Genomic DNA, 13,851 nt, shown 5'->3' on the forward strand with positions numbered 1-13,851 from the left:
CTCGAGTGTTGCGCGTGTGGGGTGGAAGAGCATTAACTTTGCCATTAACTTGCTGCAAAATGCTACATCGTAGGAAGTAGTTCTCGCATTCCTCACACTTTCTAATTATGGGGTTCGCTGTTAATGCCGACTCTCCACGCGTAGTAATCGATCTCGACACAATCAGCAAAAGATATAATTTTAGCAGAGCGTGGTTTCGATCCACGGACCTCTGGGTTATGGGCCCAGCACGCTTCCACTGCGCCACTCTGCTGTGTGGGGGTGTTCTAGCTCTTCGTCACATCACGTGGGACACTTGGACAGTGTTGTCTGCGTGGCTTTCACACGCGTACATTTAATTGCGCAACATCTCCTACAGCTCTCAGCTTGACTTGTCTCGACTTTGCTCGACTGACGCTACGCTGACGCTTGCAGGCAGCGGCATTTACCACCATCACCTCGACATGCAGCTGCGAGATGCACAGGAATAACACTGCACTCCTCGATGCGGCGACATACGAAATCCACTGCCGAGCTGCGCGTTGGCAACTAACAAAATGCCGACCGTGCCAGGATCAGAAGCTGGAATCTTCCGATCCGTTGTCAGACGCGTTATCCCTTGCGCCATAGGGCCACGGACTGTGTCTCGTTCTACGAGACAAGTGCACCTCTCTAAGAAACGTGTTCTTCAGGGCTCTGCAAGCTCCCAAGGAAGGCACTTCTCGTCCAGCGGCGTGGTCGCGGTGCGCTTGCAGAGCTTGGACCTTGCCACATATCTGCGCCCGCTGTTCGACAGGTAGCAGGAGGCAAGGCGCGCGTTTTTCTGCGTTTTTTCGTTGACTAGAGGCAGTTGATGTGCATGTAAGCGTAGCATATGAAACACGAATAGCACGAAGCATTCGTAGTTAGGTGCCAAAGTCGCAGTGTGGCCGCAGGTGGCGATCGTATGTATTTGTGGCCACCACTGGTTTGCAGCAAAGTGAATATGGCTAATTGAGAGCGTTTGGCTGTAGCCCCAGTGGCGCAATTGGTTAGCGCACGGTACTTATAAGGCAGTAGCCGTGAGCAATGCCGGGGTTGTAATTCGAGCCTCACCTGGGGCATACTTTTATGTCGTAACAGCTGACAGCATCTGGAGGCTAGATTTCAGATGTATCAGCTACGCCAACAAGTTTAATGTGCATTATATGCGGTAGGTGCGTCTTCCTCGGTAGTATAGTGGTTAGTATCCCCGCCTGTCACGCGGGAGACCGGGGTTCGATTCCCCGCCGGGGAGGCGCGACTTTTATCTCACAAATCTGCTCGAGTGTTGCGCGTGTGGGGTGGAAGAGCATTAACTTTGCCATTAACTTGCTGCAAAATGCTACATCGTAGGAAGTAGTTCTCGCATTCCTCACACTTTCTAATTATGGGGTTCGCTGTTAATGCCGACTCTCCACGCGTAGTAATCGATCTCGACACAATCAGCAAAAGATATAATTTTAGCAGAGCGTGGTTTCGATCCACGGACCTCTGGGTTATGGGCCCAGCACGCTTCCACTGCGCCACTCTGCTGTGTGGGGGTGTTCTAGCTCTTCGTCACATCACGTGGGACACTTGGACAGTGTTGTCTGCGTGGCTTTCACACGCGTACATTTAATTGCGCAACATCTCCTACAGCTCTCAGCTTGACTTGTCTCGACTTTGCTCGACTGACGCTACGCTGACGCTTGCAGGCAGCGGCATTTACCACCATCACCTCGACATGCAGCTGCGAGATGCACAGGAATAACACTGCACTCCTCGATGCGGCGACATACGAAATCCACTGCCGAGCTGCGCGTTGGCAACTAACAAAATGCCGACCGTGCCAGGATCAGAAGCTGGAATCTTCCGATCCGTTGTCAGACGCGTTATCCCTTGCGCCATAGGGCCACGGACTGTGTCTCGTTCTACGAGACAAGTGCACCTCTCTAAGAAACGTGTTCTTCAGGGCTCTGCAAGCTCCCAAGGAAGGCACTTCTCGTCCAGCGGCGTGGTCGCGGTGCGCTTGCAGAGCTTGGACCTTGCCACATATCTGCGCCCGCTGTTCGACAGGTAGCAGGAGGCAAGGCGCGCGTTTTTCTGCGTTTTTTCGTTGACTAGAGGCAGTTGATGTGCATGTAAGCGTAGCATATGAAACACGAATAGCACGAAGCATTCGTAGTTAGGTGCCAAAGTCGCAGTGTGGCCGCAGGTGGCGATCGTATGTATTTGTGGCCACCACTGGTTTGCAGCAAAGTGAATATGGCTAATTGAGAGCGTTTGGCTGTAGCCCCAGTGGCGCAATTGGTTAGCGCACGGTACTTATAAGGCAGTAGCCGTGAGCAATGCCGGGGTTGTAATTCGAGCCTCACCTGGGGCATACTTTTATGTCGTAACAGCTGACAGCATCTGGAGGCTAGATTTCAGATGTATCAGCTACGCCAACAAGTTTAATGTGCATTATATGCGGTAGGTGCGTCTTCCTCGGTAGTATAGTGGTTAGTATCCCCGCCTGTCACGCGGGAGACCGGGGTTCGATTCCCCGCCGGGGAGGCGCGACTTTTATCTCACAAATCTGCTCGAGTGTTGCGCGTGTGGGGTGGAAGAGCATTAACTTTGCCATTAACTTGCTGCAAAATGCTACATCGTAGGAAGTAGTTCTCGCATTCCTCACACTTTCTAATTATGGGGTTCGCTGTTAATGCCGACTCTCCACGCGTAGTAATCGATCTCGACACAATCAGCAAAAGATATAATTTTAGCAGAGCGTGGTTTCGATCCACGGACCTCTGGGTTATGGGCCCAGCACGCTTCCACTGCGCCACTCTGCTGTGTGGGGGTGTTCTAGCTCTTCGTCACATCACGTGGGACACTTGGACAGTGTTGTCTGCGTGGCTTTCACACGCGTACATTTAATTGCGCAACATCTCCTACAGCTCTCAGCTTGACTTGTCTCGACTTTGCTCGACTGACGCTACGCTGACGCTTGCAGGCAGCGGCATTTACCACCATCACCTCGACATGCAGCTGCGAGATGCACAGGAATAACACTGCACTCCTCGATGCGGCGACATACGAAATCCACTGCCGAGCTGCGCGTTGGCAACTAACAAAATGCCGACCGTGCCAGGATCAGAAGCTGGAATCTTCCGATCCGTTGTCAGACGCGTTATCCCTTGCGCCATAGGGCCACGGACTGTGTCTCGTTCTACGAGACAAGTGCACCTCTCTAAGAAACGTGTTCTTCAGGGCTCTGCAAGCTCCCAAGGAAGGCACTTCTCGTCCAGCGGCGTGGTCGCGGTGCGCTTGCAGAGCTTGGACCTTGCCACATATCTGCGCCCGCTGTTCGACAGGTAGCAGGAGGCAAGGCGCGCGTTTTTCTGCGTTTTTTCGTTGACTAGAGGCAGTTGATGTGCATGTAAGCGTAGCATATGAAACACGAATAGCACGAAGCATTCGTAGTTAGGTGCCAAAGTCGCAGTGTGGCCGCAGGTGGCGATCGTATGTATTTGTGGCCACCACTGGTTTGCAGCAAAGTGAATATGGCTAATTGAGAGCGTTTGGCTGTAGCCCCAGTGGCGCAATTGGTTAGCGCACGGTACTTATAAGGCAGTAGCCGTGAGCAATGCCGGGGTTGTAATTCGAGCCTCACCTGGGGCATACTTTTATGTCGTAACAGCTGACAGCATCTGGAGGCTAGATTTCAGATGTATCAGCTACGCCAACAAGTTTAATGTGCATTATATGCGGTAGGTGCGTCTTCCTCGGTAGTATAGTGGTTAGTATCCCCGCCTGTCACGCGGGAGACCGGGGTTCGATTCCCCGCCGGGGAGGCGCGACTTTTATCTCACAAATCTGCTCGAGTGTTGCGCGTGTGGGGTGGAAGAGCATTAACTTTGCCATTAACTTGCTGCAAAATGCTACATCGTAGGAAGTAGTTCTCGCATTCCTCACACTTTCTAATTATGGGGTTCGCTGTTAATGCCGACTCTCCACGCGTAGTAATCGATCTCGACACAATCAGCAAAAGATATAATTTTAGCAGAGCGTGGTTTCGATCCACGGACCTCTGGGTTATGGGCCCAGCACGCTTCCACTGCGCCACTCTGCTGTGTGGGGGTGTTCTAGCTCTTCGTCACATCACGTGGGACACTTGGACAGTGTTGTCTGCGTGGCTTTCACACGCGTACATTTAATTGCGCAACATCTCCTACAGCTCTCAGCTTGACTTGTCTCGACTTTGCTCGACTGACGCTACGCTGACGCTTGCAGGCAGCGGCATTTACCACCATCACCTCGACATGCAGCTGCGAGATGCACAGGAATAACACTGCACTCCTCGATGCGGCGACATACGAAATCCACTGCCGAGCTGCGCGTTGGCAACTAACAAAATGCCGACCGTGCCAGGATCAGAAGCTGGAATCTTCCGATCCGTTGTCAGACGCGTTATCCCTTGCGCCATAGGGCCACGGACTGTGTCTCGTTCTACGAGACAAGTGCACCTCTCTAAGAAACGTGTTCTTCAGGGCTCTGCAAGCTCCCAAGGAAGGCACTTCTCGTCCAGCGGCGTGGTCGCGGTGCGCTTGCAGAGCTTGGACCTTGCCACATATCTGCGCCCGCTGTTCGACAGGTAGCAGGAGGCAAGGCGCGCGTTTTTCTGCGTTTTTTCGTTGACTAGAGGCAGTTGATGTGCATGTAAGCGTAGCATATGAAACACGAATAGCACGAAGCATTCGTAGTTAGGTGCCAAAGTCGCAGTGTGGCCGCAGGTGGCGATCGTATGTATTTGTGGCCACCACTGGTTTGCAGCAAAGTGAATATGGCTAATTGAGAGCGTTTGGCTGTAGCCCCAGTGGCGCAATTGGTTAGCGCACGGTACTTATAAGGCAGTAGCCGTGAGCAATGCCGGGGTTGTAATTCGAGCCTCACCTGGGGCATACTTTTATGTCGTAACAGCTGACAGCATCTGGAGGCTAGATTTCAGATGTATCAGCTACGCCAACAAGTTTAATGTGCATTATATGCGGTAGGTGCGTCTTCCTCGGTAGTATAGTGGTTAGTATCCCCGCCTGTCACGCGGGAGACCGGGGTTCGATTCCCCGCCGGGGAGGCGCGACTTTTATCTCACAAATCTGCTCGAGTGTTGCGCGTGTGGGGTGGAAGAGCATTAACTTTGCCATTAACTTGCTGCAAAATGCTACATCGTAGGAAGTAGTTCTCGCATTCCTCACACTTTCTAATTATGGGGTTCGCTGTTAATGCCGACTCTCCACGCGTAGTAATCGATCTCGACACAATCAGCAAAAGATATAATTTTAGCAGAGCGTGGTTTCGATCCACGGACCTCTGGGTTATGGGCCCAGCACGCTTCCACTGCGCCACTCTGCTGTGTGGGGGTGTTCTAGCTCTTCGTCACATCACGTGGGACACTTGGACAGTGTTGTCTGCGTGGCTTTCACACGCGTACATTTAATTGCGCAACATCTCCTACAGCTCTCAGCTTGACTTGTCTCGACTTTGCTCGACTGACGCTACGCTGACGCTTGCAGGCAGCGGCATTTACCACCATCACCTCGACATGCAGCTGCGAGATGCACAGGAATAACACTGCACTCCTCGATGCGGCGACATACGAAATCCACTGCCGAGCTGCGCGTTGGCAACTAACAAAATGCCGACCGTGCCAGGATCAGAAGCTGGAATCTTCCGATCCGTTGTCAGACGCGTTATCCCTTGCGCCATAGGGCCACGGACTGTGTCTCGTTCTACGAGACAAGTGCACCTCTCTAAGAAACGTGTTCTTCAGGGCTCTGCAAGCTCCCAAGGAAGGCACTTCTCGTCCAGCGGCGTGGTCGCGGTGCGCTTGCAGAGCTTGGACCTTGCCACATATCTGCGCCCGCTGTTCGACAGGTAGCAGGAGGCAAGGCGCGCGTTTTTCTGCGTTTTTTCGTTGACTAGAGGCAGTTGATGTGCATGTAAGCGTAGCATATGAAACACGAATAGCACGAAGCATTCGTAGTTAGGTGCCAAAGTCGCAGTGTGGCCGCAGGTGGCGATCGTATGTATTTGTGGCCACCACTGGTTTGCAGCAAAGTGAATATGGCTAATTGAGAGCGTTTGGCTGTAGCCCCAGTGGCGCAATTGGTTAGCGCACGGTACTTATAAGGCAGTAGCCGTGAGCAATGCCGGGGTTGTAATTCGAGCCTCACCTGGGGCATACTTTTATGTCGTAACAGCTGACAGCATCTGGAGGCTAGATTTCAGATGTATCAGCTACGCCAACAAGTTTAATGTGCATTATATGCGGTAGGTGCGTCTTCCTCGGTAGTATAGTGGTTAGTATCCCCGCCTGTCACGCGGGAGACCGGGGTTCGATTCCCCGCCGGGGAGGCGCGACTTTTATCTCACAAATCTGCTCGAGTGTTGCGCGTGTGGGGTGGAAGAGCATTAACTTTGCCATTAACTTGCTGCAAAATGCTACATCGTAGGAAGTAGTTCTCGCATTCCTCACACTTTCTAATTATGGGGTTCGCTGTTAATGCCGACTCTCCACGCGTAGTAATCGATCTCGACACAATCAGCAAAAGATATAATTTTAGCAGAGCGTGGTTTCGATCCACGGACCTCTGGGTTATGGGCCCAGCACGCTTCCACTGCGCCACTCTGCTGTGTGGGGGTGTTCTAGCTCTTCGTCACATCACGTGGGACACTTGGACAGTGTTGTCTGCGTGGCTTTCACACGCGTACATTTAATTGCGCAACATCTCCTACAGCTCTCAGCTTGACTTGTCTCGACTTTGCTCGACTGACGCTACGCTGACGCTTGCAGGCAGCGGCATTTACCACCATCACCTCGACATGCAGCTGCGAGATGCACAGGAATAACACTGCACTCCTCGATGCGGCGACATACGAAATCCACTGCCGAGCTGCGCGTTGGCAACTAACAAAATGCCGACCGTGCCAGGATCAGAAGCTGGAATCTTCCGATCCGTTGTCAGACGCGTTATCCCTTGCGCCATAGGGCCACGGACTGTGTCTCGTTCTACGAGACAAGTGCACCTCTCTAAGAAACGTGTTCTTCAGGGCTCTGCAAGCTCCCAAGGAAGGCACTTCTCGTCCAGCGGCGTGGTCGCGGTGCGCTTGCAGAGCTTGGACCTTGCCACATATCTGCGCCCGCTGTTCGACAGGTAGCAGGAGGCAAGGCGCGCGTTTTTCTGCGTTTTTTCGTTGACTAGAGGCAGTTGATGTGCATGTAAGCGTAGCATATGAAACACGAATAGCACGAAGCATTCGTAGTTAGGTGCCAAAGTCGCAGTGTGGCCGCAGGTGGCGATCGTATGTATTTGTGGCCACCACTGGTTTGCAGCAAAGTGAATATGGCTAATTGAGAGCGTTTGGCTGTAGCCCCAGTGGCGCAATTGGTTAGCGCACGGTACTTATAAGGCAGTAGCCGTGAGCAATGCCGGGGTTGTAATTCGAGCCTCACCTGGGGCATACTTTTATGTCGTAACAGCTGACAGCATCTGGAGGCTAGATTTCAGATGTATCAGCTACGCCAACAAGTTTAATGTGCATTATATGCGGTAGGTGCGTCTTCCTCGGTAGTATAGTGGTTAGTATCCCCGCCTGTCACGCGGGAGACCGGGGTTCGATTCCCCGCCGGGGAGGCGCGACTTTTATCTCACAAATCTGCTCGAGTGTTGCGCGTGTGGGGTGGAAGAGCATTAACTTTGCCATTAACTTGCTGCAAAATGCTACATCGTAGGAAGTAGTTCTCGCATTCCTCACACTTTCTAATTATGGGGTTCGCTGTTAATGCCGACTCTCCACGCGTAGTAATCGATCTCGACACAATCAGCAAAAGATATAATTTTAGCAGAGCGTGGTTTCGATCCACGGACCTCTGGGTTATGGGCCCAGCACGCTTCCACTGCGCCACTCTGCTGTGTGGGGGTGTTCTAGCTCTTCGTCACATCACGTGGGACACTTGGACAGTGTTGTCTGCGTGGCTTTCACACGCGTACATTTAATTGCGCAACATCTCCTACAGCTCTCAGCTTGACTTGTCTCGACTTTGCTCGACTGACGCTACGCTGACGCTTGCAGGCAGCGGCATTTACCACCATCACCTCGACATGCAGCTGCGAGATGCACAGGAATAACACTGCACTCCTCGATGCGGCGACATACGAAATCCACTGCCGAGCTGCGCGTTGGCAACTAACAAAATGCCGACCGTGCCAGGATCAGAAGCTGGAATCTTCCGATCCGTTGTCAGACGCGTTATCCCTTGCGCCATAGGGCCACGGACTGTGTCTCGTTCTACGAGACAAGTGCACCTCTCTAAGAAACGTGTTCTTCAGGGCTCTGCAAGCTCCCAAGGAAGGCACTTCTCGTCCAGCGGCGTGGTCGCGGTGCGCTTGCAGAGCTTGGACCTTGCCACATATCTGCGCCCGCTGTTCGACAGGTAGCAGGAGGCAAGGCGCGCGTTTTTCTGCGTTTTTTCGTTGACTAGAGGCAGTTGATGTGCATGTAAGCGTAGCATATGAAACACGAATAGCACGAAGCATTCGTAGTTAGGTGCCAAAGTCGCAGTGTGGCCGCAGGTGGCGATCGTATGTATTTGTGGCCACCACTGGTTTGCAGCAAAGTGAATATGGCTAATTGAGAGCGTTTGGCTGTAGCCCCAGTGGCGCAATTGGTTAGCGCACGGTACTTATAAGGCAGTAGCCGTGAGCAATGCCGGGGTTGTAATTCGAGCCTCACCTGGGGCATACTTTTATGTCGTAACAGCTGACAGCATCTGGAGGCTAGATTTCAGATGTATCAGCTACGCCAACAAGTTTAATGTGCATTATATGCGGTCGGTGCGTCTTCCTCGGTAGTATAGTGGTTAGTATCCCCGCCTGTCACGCGGGAGACCGGGGTTCGATTCCCCGCCGGGGAGGCGCGACTTTTATCTCACAAATCTGCTCGAGTGTTGCGCGTGTGGGGTGGAAGAGCATTAACTTTGCCATTAACTTGCTGCAAAATGCTACATCGTAGGAAGTAGTTCTCGCATTCCTCACACTTTCTAATTATGGGGTTCGCTGTTAATGCCGACTCTCCACGCGTAGTAATCGATCTCGACACAATCAGCAAAAGATATAATTTTAGCAGAGCGTGGTTTCGATCCACGGACCTCTGGGTTATGGGCCCAGCACGCTTCCACTGCGCCACTCTGCTGTGTGGGGGTGTTCTAGCTCTTCGTCACATCACGTGGGACACTTGGACAGTGTTGTCTGCGTGGCTTTCACACGCGTACATTTAATTGCGCAACATCTCCTACAGCTCTCAGCTTGACTTGTCTCGACTTTGCTCGACTGACGCTACGCTGACGCTTGCAGGCAGCGGCATTTACCACCATCACCTCGACATGCAGCTGCGAGATGCACAGGAATAACACTGCACTCCTCGATGCGGCGACATACGAAATCCACTGCCGAGCTGCGCGTTGGCAACTAACAAAATGCCGACCGTGCCAGGATCAGAAGCTGGAATCTTCCGATCCGTTGTCAGACGCGTTATCCCTTGCGCCATAGGGCCACGGACTGTGTCTCGTTCTACGAGACAAGTGCACCTCTCTAAGAAACGTGTTCTTCAGGGCTCTGCAAGCTCCCAAGGAAGGCACTTCTCGTCCAGCGGCGTGGTCGCGGTGCGCTTGCAGAGCTTGGACCTTGCCACATATCTGCGCCCGCTGTTCGACAGGTAGCAGGAGGCAAGGCGCGCGTTTTTCTGCGTTTTTTCGTTGACTAGAGGCAGTTGATGTGCATGTAAGCGTAGCATATGAAACACGAATAGCACGAAGCATTCGTAGTTAGGTGCCAAAGTCGCAGTGTGGCCGCAGGTGGCGATCGTATGTATTTGTGGCCACCACTGGTTTGCAGCAAAGTGAATATGGCTAATTGAGAGCGTTTGGCTGTAGCCCCAGTGGCGCAATTGGTTAGCGCACGGTACTTATAAGGCAGTAGCCGTGAGCAATGCCGGGGTTGTAATTCGAGCCTCACCTGGGGCATACTTTTATGTCGTAACAGCTGACAGCATCTGGAGGCTAGATTTCAGATGTATCAGCTACGCCAACAAGTTTAATGTGCATTATATGCGGTAGGTGCGTCTTCCTCGGTAGTATAGTGGTTAGTATCCCCGCCTGTCACGCGGGAGACCGGGGTTCGATTCCCCGCCGGGGAGGCGCGACTTTTATCTCACAAATCTGCTCGAGTGTTGCGCGTGTGGGGTGGAAGAGCATTAACTTTGCCATTAACTTGCTGCAAAATGCTACATCGTAGGAAGTAGTTCTCGCATTCCTCACACTTTCTAATTATGGGGTTCGCTGTTAATGCCGACTCTCCACGCGTAGTAATCGATCTCGACACAATCAGCAAAAGATATAATTTTAACAGAGCGTGGTTTCGATCCACGGACCTCTGGGTTATGGGCCCAGCACGCTTCCACTGCGCCACTCTGCTGTGTGGGGGTGTTCTAGCTCTTCGTCACTTCACGTGGGACACTTGGACAGTGTTGTCTGCGTGGCTTTCACACGCGTACATTTAATTGCGCAACATCTCCTACAGCTCTCAGCTTGACTTGTCTCGACTTTGCTCGACTGACGCTACGCTGACGCTTGCAGGCAGCGGCATTTACCACCATCACCTCGACATGCAGCTGCGAGATGCACAGGAATAACACTGCACTCCTCGATGCGGCGACATACGAAATCCACTGCCGAGCTGCGCGTTGGCAACTAACAAAATGCCGACCGTGCCAGGATCAGAAGCTGGAATCTTCCGATCCGTTGTCAGACGCGTTATCCCTTGCGCCATAGGGCCACGGACTGTGTCTCGTTCTACGAGACAAGTGCACCTCTCTAAGAAACGTGTTCTTCAGGGCTCTGCAAGCTCCCAAGGAAGGCACTTCTCGTCCAGCGGCGTGGTCGCGGTGCGCTTGCAGAGCTTGGACCTTGCCACATATCTGCGCCCGCTGTTCGACAGGTAGCAGGAGGCAAGGCGCGCGTTTTTCTGCGTTTTTTCGTTGACTAGAGGCAGTTGATGTGCATGTAAGCGTAGCATATGAAACACGAATAGCACGAAGCATTCGTAGTTAGGTGCCAAAGTCGCAGTGTGGCCGCAGGTGGCGATCGTATGTATTTGTGGCCACCACTGGTTTGCAGCAAAGTGAATATGGCTAATTGAGAGCGTTTGGCTGTAGCCCCAGTGGCGCAATTGGTTAGCGCACGGTACTTATAAGGCAGTAGCCGTGAGCAATGCCGGGGTTGTAATTCGAGCCTCACCTGGGGCATACTTTTATGTCGTAACAGCTGACAGCATCTGGAGGCTAGATTTCAGATGTATCAGCTACGCCAACAAGTTTAATGTGCATTATATGCGGTAGGTGCGTCTTCCTCGGTAGTATAGTGGTTAGTATCCCCGCCTGTCACGCGGGAGACCGGGGTTCGATTCCCCGCCGGGGAGGCGCGACTTTTATCTCACAAATCTGCTCGAGTGTTGCGCGTGTGGGGTGGAAGAGCATTAACTTTGCCATTAACTTGCTGCAAAATGCTACATCGTAGGAAGTAGTTCTCGCATTCCTCACACTTTCTAATTATGGGGTTCGCTGTTAATGCCGACTCTCCACGCGTAGTAATCGATCTCGACACAATCAGCAAAAGATATAATTTTAGCAGAGCGTGGTTTCGATCCACGGACCTCTGGGTTATGGGCCCAGCACGCTTCCACTGCGCCACTCTGCTGTGTGGGGGTGTTCTAGCTCTTCGTCACATCACGTGGGACACTTGGACAGTGTTGTCTGCGTGGCTTTCACACGCGTACATTTAATTGCGCAACATCTCCTACAGCTCTCAGCTTGACTTGTCTCGACTTTGCTCGACTGACGCTACGCTGACGCTTGCAGGCAGCGGCATTTACCACCATCACCTCGACATGCAGCTGCGAGATGCACAGGAATAACACTGCACTCCTCGATGCGGCGACATACGAAATCCACTGCCGAGCTGCGCGTTGGCAACTAACAAAATGCCGACCGTGCCAGGATCAGAAGCTGGAATCTTCCGATCCGTTGTCAGACGCGTTATCCCTTGCGCCATAGGGCCACGGACTGTGTCTCGTTCTACGAGACAAGTGCACCTCTCTAAGAAACGTGTTCTTCAGGGCTCTGCAAGCTCCCAAGGAAGGCACTTCTCGTCCAGCGGCGTGGTCGCGGTGCGCTTGCAGAGCTTGGACCTTGCCACATATCTGCGCCCGCTGTTCGACAGGTAGCAGGAGGCAAGGCGCGCGTTTTTCTGCGTTTTTTCGTTGACTAGAGGCAGTTGATGTGCATGTAAGCGTAGCATATGAAACACGAATAGCACGAAGCATTCGTAGTTAGGTGCCAAAGTCGCAGTGTGGCCGCAGGTGGCGATCGTATGTATTTGTGGCCACCACTGGTTTGCAGCAAAGTGAATATGGCTAATTGAGAGCGTTTGGCTGTAGCCCCAGTGGCGCAATTGGTTAGCGCACGGTACTTATAAGGCAGTAGCCGTGAGCAATGCCGGGGTTGTAATTCGAGCCTCACCTGGGGCATACTTTTATGTCGTAACAGCTGACAGCATCTGGAGGCTAGATTTCAGATGTATCAGCTACGCCAACAAGTTTAATGTGCATTATATGCGGTAGGTGCGTCTTCCTCGGTAGTATAGTGGTTAGTATCCCCGCCTGTCACGCGGGAGACCGGGGTTCGATTCCCCGCCGGGGAGGCGCGACTTTTATCTCACAAATCTGCTCGAGTGTTGCGCGTGTGGGGTGGAAGAGCATTAACTTTGCCATTAACTTGCTGCAAAATGCTACATCGTAGGAAGTAGTTCTCGCATTCCTCACACTTTCTAATTATGGGGTTCGCTGTTAATGCCGACTCTCCACGCGTAGTAATCGATCTCGACACAATCAGCAAAAGATATAATTTTAGCAGAGCGTGGTTTCGATCCACGGACCTCTGGGTTATGGGCCCAGCACGCTTCCACTGCGCCACTCTGCTGTGTGGGGGTGTTCTAGCTCTTCGTCACATCACGTGGGACACTTGGACAGTGTTGTCTGCGTGGCTTTCACACGCGTACATTTAATTGCGCAACATCTCCTACAGCTCTCAGCTTGACTTGTCTCGACTTTGCTCGACTGACGCTACGCTGACGCTTGCAGGCAGCGGCATTTACCACCATCACCTCGACATGCAGCTGCGAGATGCACAGGAATAACACTGCACTCCTCGATGCGGCGACATACGAAATCCACTGCCGAGCTGCGCGTTGGCAACTAACAAAATGCCGACCGTGCCAGGATCAGAAGCTGGAATCTTCCGATCCGTTGTCAGACGCGTTATCCCTTGCGCCATAGGGCCACGGACTGTGTCTCGTTCTACGAGACAAGTGCACCTCTCTAAGAAACGTGTTCTTCAGGGCTCTGCAAGCTCCCAAGGAAGGCACTTCTCGTCCAGCGGCGTGGTCGCGGTGCGCTTGCAGAGCTTGGACCTTGCCACATATCTGCGCCCGCTGTTCGACAGGTAGCAGGAGGCAAGGCGCGCGTTTTTCTGCGTTTTTTCGTTGACTAGAGGCAGTTGATGTGCATGTAAGCGTAGCATATGAAACACGAATAGCACGAAGCATTCGTAGTTAGGTGCCAAAGTCGCAGTGTGGCCGCAGGTGGCGATCGTATGTATTTGTGGCCACCACTGGTTTGCAGCAAAGTGAATATGGCTAATTGAGAGCGTTTGGCTGTAGCCCCAGTGGCGCAATTGGTTAGCGCACGGTACTTATAAGGCAGTAGCCGTGAGCAATGC

The 13,851-nt window shown here is 52.7% G+C and overlaps 21 non-coding genes across 21 annotated transcripts; 10 read left to right on the plus strand and 11 right to left on the minus strand.

Moving 5' to 3' along the window:
• Positions 1–181: 181 nt before the first annotated feature.
• Positions 182–253, minus strand: Trnam-cau (transfer RNA methionine (anticodon CAU)). Its single transcript has one exon. It is a non-coding gene; the product is annotated as a tRNA-Met (tRNA).
• Positions 254–1,183: 930 nt separating this feature from the next.
• On the plus strand, positions 1,184–1,255 carry Trnad-guc (transfer RNA aspartic acid (anticodon GUC)). Its single transcript has one exon. It is a non-coding gene; the product is annotated as a tRNA-Asp (tRNA).
• A 206-nt stretch (positions 1,256–1,461) lies between these two features.
• Trnam-cau (transfer RNA methionine (anticodon CAU)) lies at positions 1,462–1,533 on the minus strand. The gene has a single exon. It is a non-coding gene; the product is annotated as a tRNA-Met (tRNA).
• A 930-nt stretch (positions 1,534–2,463) lies between these two features.
• On the plus strand, positions 2,464–2,535 carry Trnad-guc (transfer RNA aspartic acid (anticodon GUC)). The gene has a single exon. It is a non-coding gene; the product is annotated as a tRNA-Asp (tRNA).
• A 206-nt stretch (positions 2,536–2,741) lies between these two features.
• Positions 2,742–2,813, minus strand: Trnam-cau (transfer RNA methionine (anticodon CAU)). Its single transcript has one exon. It is a non-coding gene; the product is annotated as a tRNA-Met (tRNA).
• Positions 2,814–3,743: 930 nt separating this feature from the next.
• Trnad-guc (transfer RNA aspartic acid (anticodon GUC)) lies at positions 3,744–3,815 on the plus strand. Its single transcript has one exon. It is a non-coding gene; the product is annotated as a tRNA-Asp (tRNA).
• A 206-nt stretch (positions 3,816–4,021) lies between these two features.
• Positions 4,022–4,093, minus strand: Trnam-cau (transfer RNA methionine (anticodon CAU)). Its single transcript has one exon. It is a non-coding gene; the product is annotated as a tRNA-Met (tRNA).
• Positions 4,094–5,023: 930 nt separating this feature from the next.
• Positions 5,024–5,095, plus strand: Trnad-guc (transfer RNA aspartic acid (anticodon GUC)). The gene has a single exon. It is a non-coding gene; the product is annotated as a tRNA-Asp (tRNA).
• Positions 5,096–5,301: 206 nt separating this feature from the next.
• Positions 5,302–5,373, minus strand: Trnam-cau (transfer RNA methionine (anticodon CAU)). The gene has a single exon. It is a non-coding gene; the product is annotated as a tRNA-Met (tRNA).
• Positions 5,374–6,303: 930 nt separating this feature from the next.
• Trnad-guc (transfer RNA aspartic acid (anticodon GUC)) lies at positions 6,304–6,375 on the plus strand. Its single transcript has one exon. It is a non-coding gene; the product is annotated as a tRNA-Asp (tRNA).
• Positions 6,376–6,581: 206 nt separating this feature from the next.
• On the minus strand, positions 6,582–6,653 carry Trnam-cau (transfer RNA methionine (anticodon CAU)). The gene has a single exon. It is a non-coding gene; the product is annotated as a tRNA-Met (tRNA).
• A 930-nt stretch (positions 6,654–7,583) lies between these two features.
• Trnad-guc (transfer RNA aspartic acid (anticodon GUC)) lies at positions 7,584–7,655 on the plus strand. Its single transcript has one exon. It is a non-coding gene; the product is annotated as a tRNA-Asp (tRNA).
• A 206-nt stretch (positions 7,656–7,861) lies between these two features.
• Trnam-cau (transfer RNA methionine (anticodon CAU)) lies at positions 7,862–7,933 on the minus strand. The gene has a single exon. It is a non-coding gene; the product is annotated as a tRNA-Met (tRNA).
• Positions 7,934–8,863: 930 nt separating this feature from the next.
• Trnad-guc (transfer RNA aspartic acid (anticodon GUC)) lies at positions 8,864–8,935 on the plus strand. The gene has a single exon. It is a non-coding gene; the product is annotated as a tRNA-Asp (tRNA).
• A 206-nt stretch (positions 8,936–9,141) lies between these two features.
• Positions 9,142–9,213, minus strand: Trnam-cau (transfer RNA methionine (anticodon CAU)). Its single transcript has one exon. It is a non-coding gene; the product is annotated as a tRNA-Met (tRNA).
• Positions 9,214–10,143: 930 nt separating this feature from the next.
• Trnad-guc (transfer RNA aspartic acid (anticodon GUC)) lies at positions 10,144–10,215 on the plus strand. The gene has a single exon. It is a non-coding gene; the product is annotated as a tRNA-Asp (tRNA).
• A 206-nt stretch (positions 10,216–10,421) lies between these two features.
• On the minus strand, positions 10,422–10,493 carry Trnam-cau (transfer RNA methionine (anticodon CAU)). Its single transcript has one exon. It is a non-coding gene; the product is annotated as a tRNA-Met (tRNA).
• Positions 10,494–11,423: 930 nt separating this feature from the next.
• Trnad-guc (transfer RNA aspartic acid (anticodon GUC)) lies at positions 11,424–11,495 on the plus strand. Its single transcript has one exon. It is a non-coding gene; the product is annotated as a tRNA-Asp (tRNA).
• A 206-nt stretch (positions 11,496–11,701) lies between these two features.
• On the minus strand, positions 11,702–11,773 carry Trnam-cau (transfer RNA methionine (anticodon CAU)). Its single transcript has one exon. It is a non-coding gene; the product is annotated as a tRNA-Met (tRNA).
• Positions 11,774–12,703: 930 nt separating this feature from the next.
• Positions 12,704–12,775, plus strand: Trnad-guc (transfer RNA aspartic acid (anticodon GUC)). The gene has a single exon. It is a non-coding gene; the product is annotated as a tRNA-Asp (tRNA).
• Positions 12,776–12,981: 206 nt separating this feature from the next.
• Trnam-cau (transfer RNA methionine (anticodon CAU)) lies at positions 12,982–13,053 on the minus strand. The gene has a single exon. It is a non-coding gene; the product is annotated as a tRNA-Met (tRNA).
• Positions 13,054–13,851: the final 798 nt, after the last annotated feature.

The sequence above is a fragment of the Schistocerca gregaria genome, unplaced genomic scaffold (genome assembly GCF_023897955.1).
Source record: "Schistocerca gregaria isolate iqSchGreg1 unplaced genomic scaffold, iqSchGreg1.2 ptg001279l, whole genome shotgun sequence".
Classification (NCBI taxonomy): domain Eukaryota; kingdom Metazoa; phylum Arthropoda; class Insecta; order Orthoptera; family Acrididae; genus Schistocerca; species Schistocerca gregaria.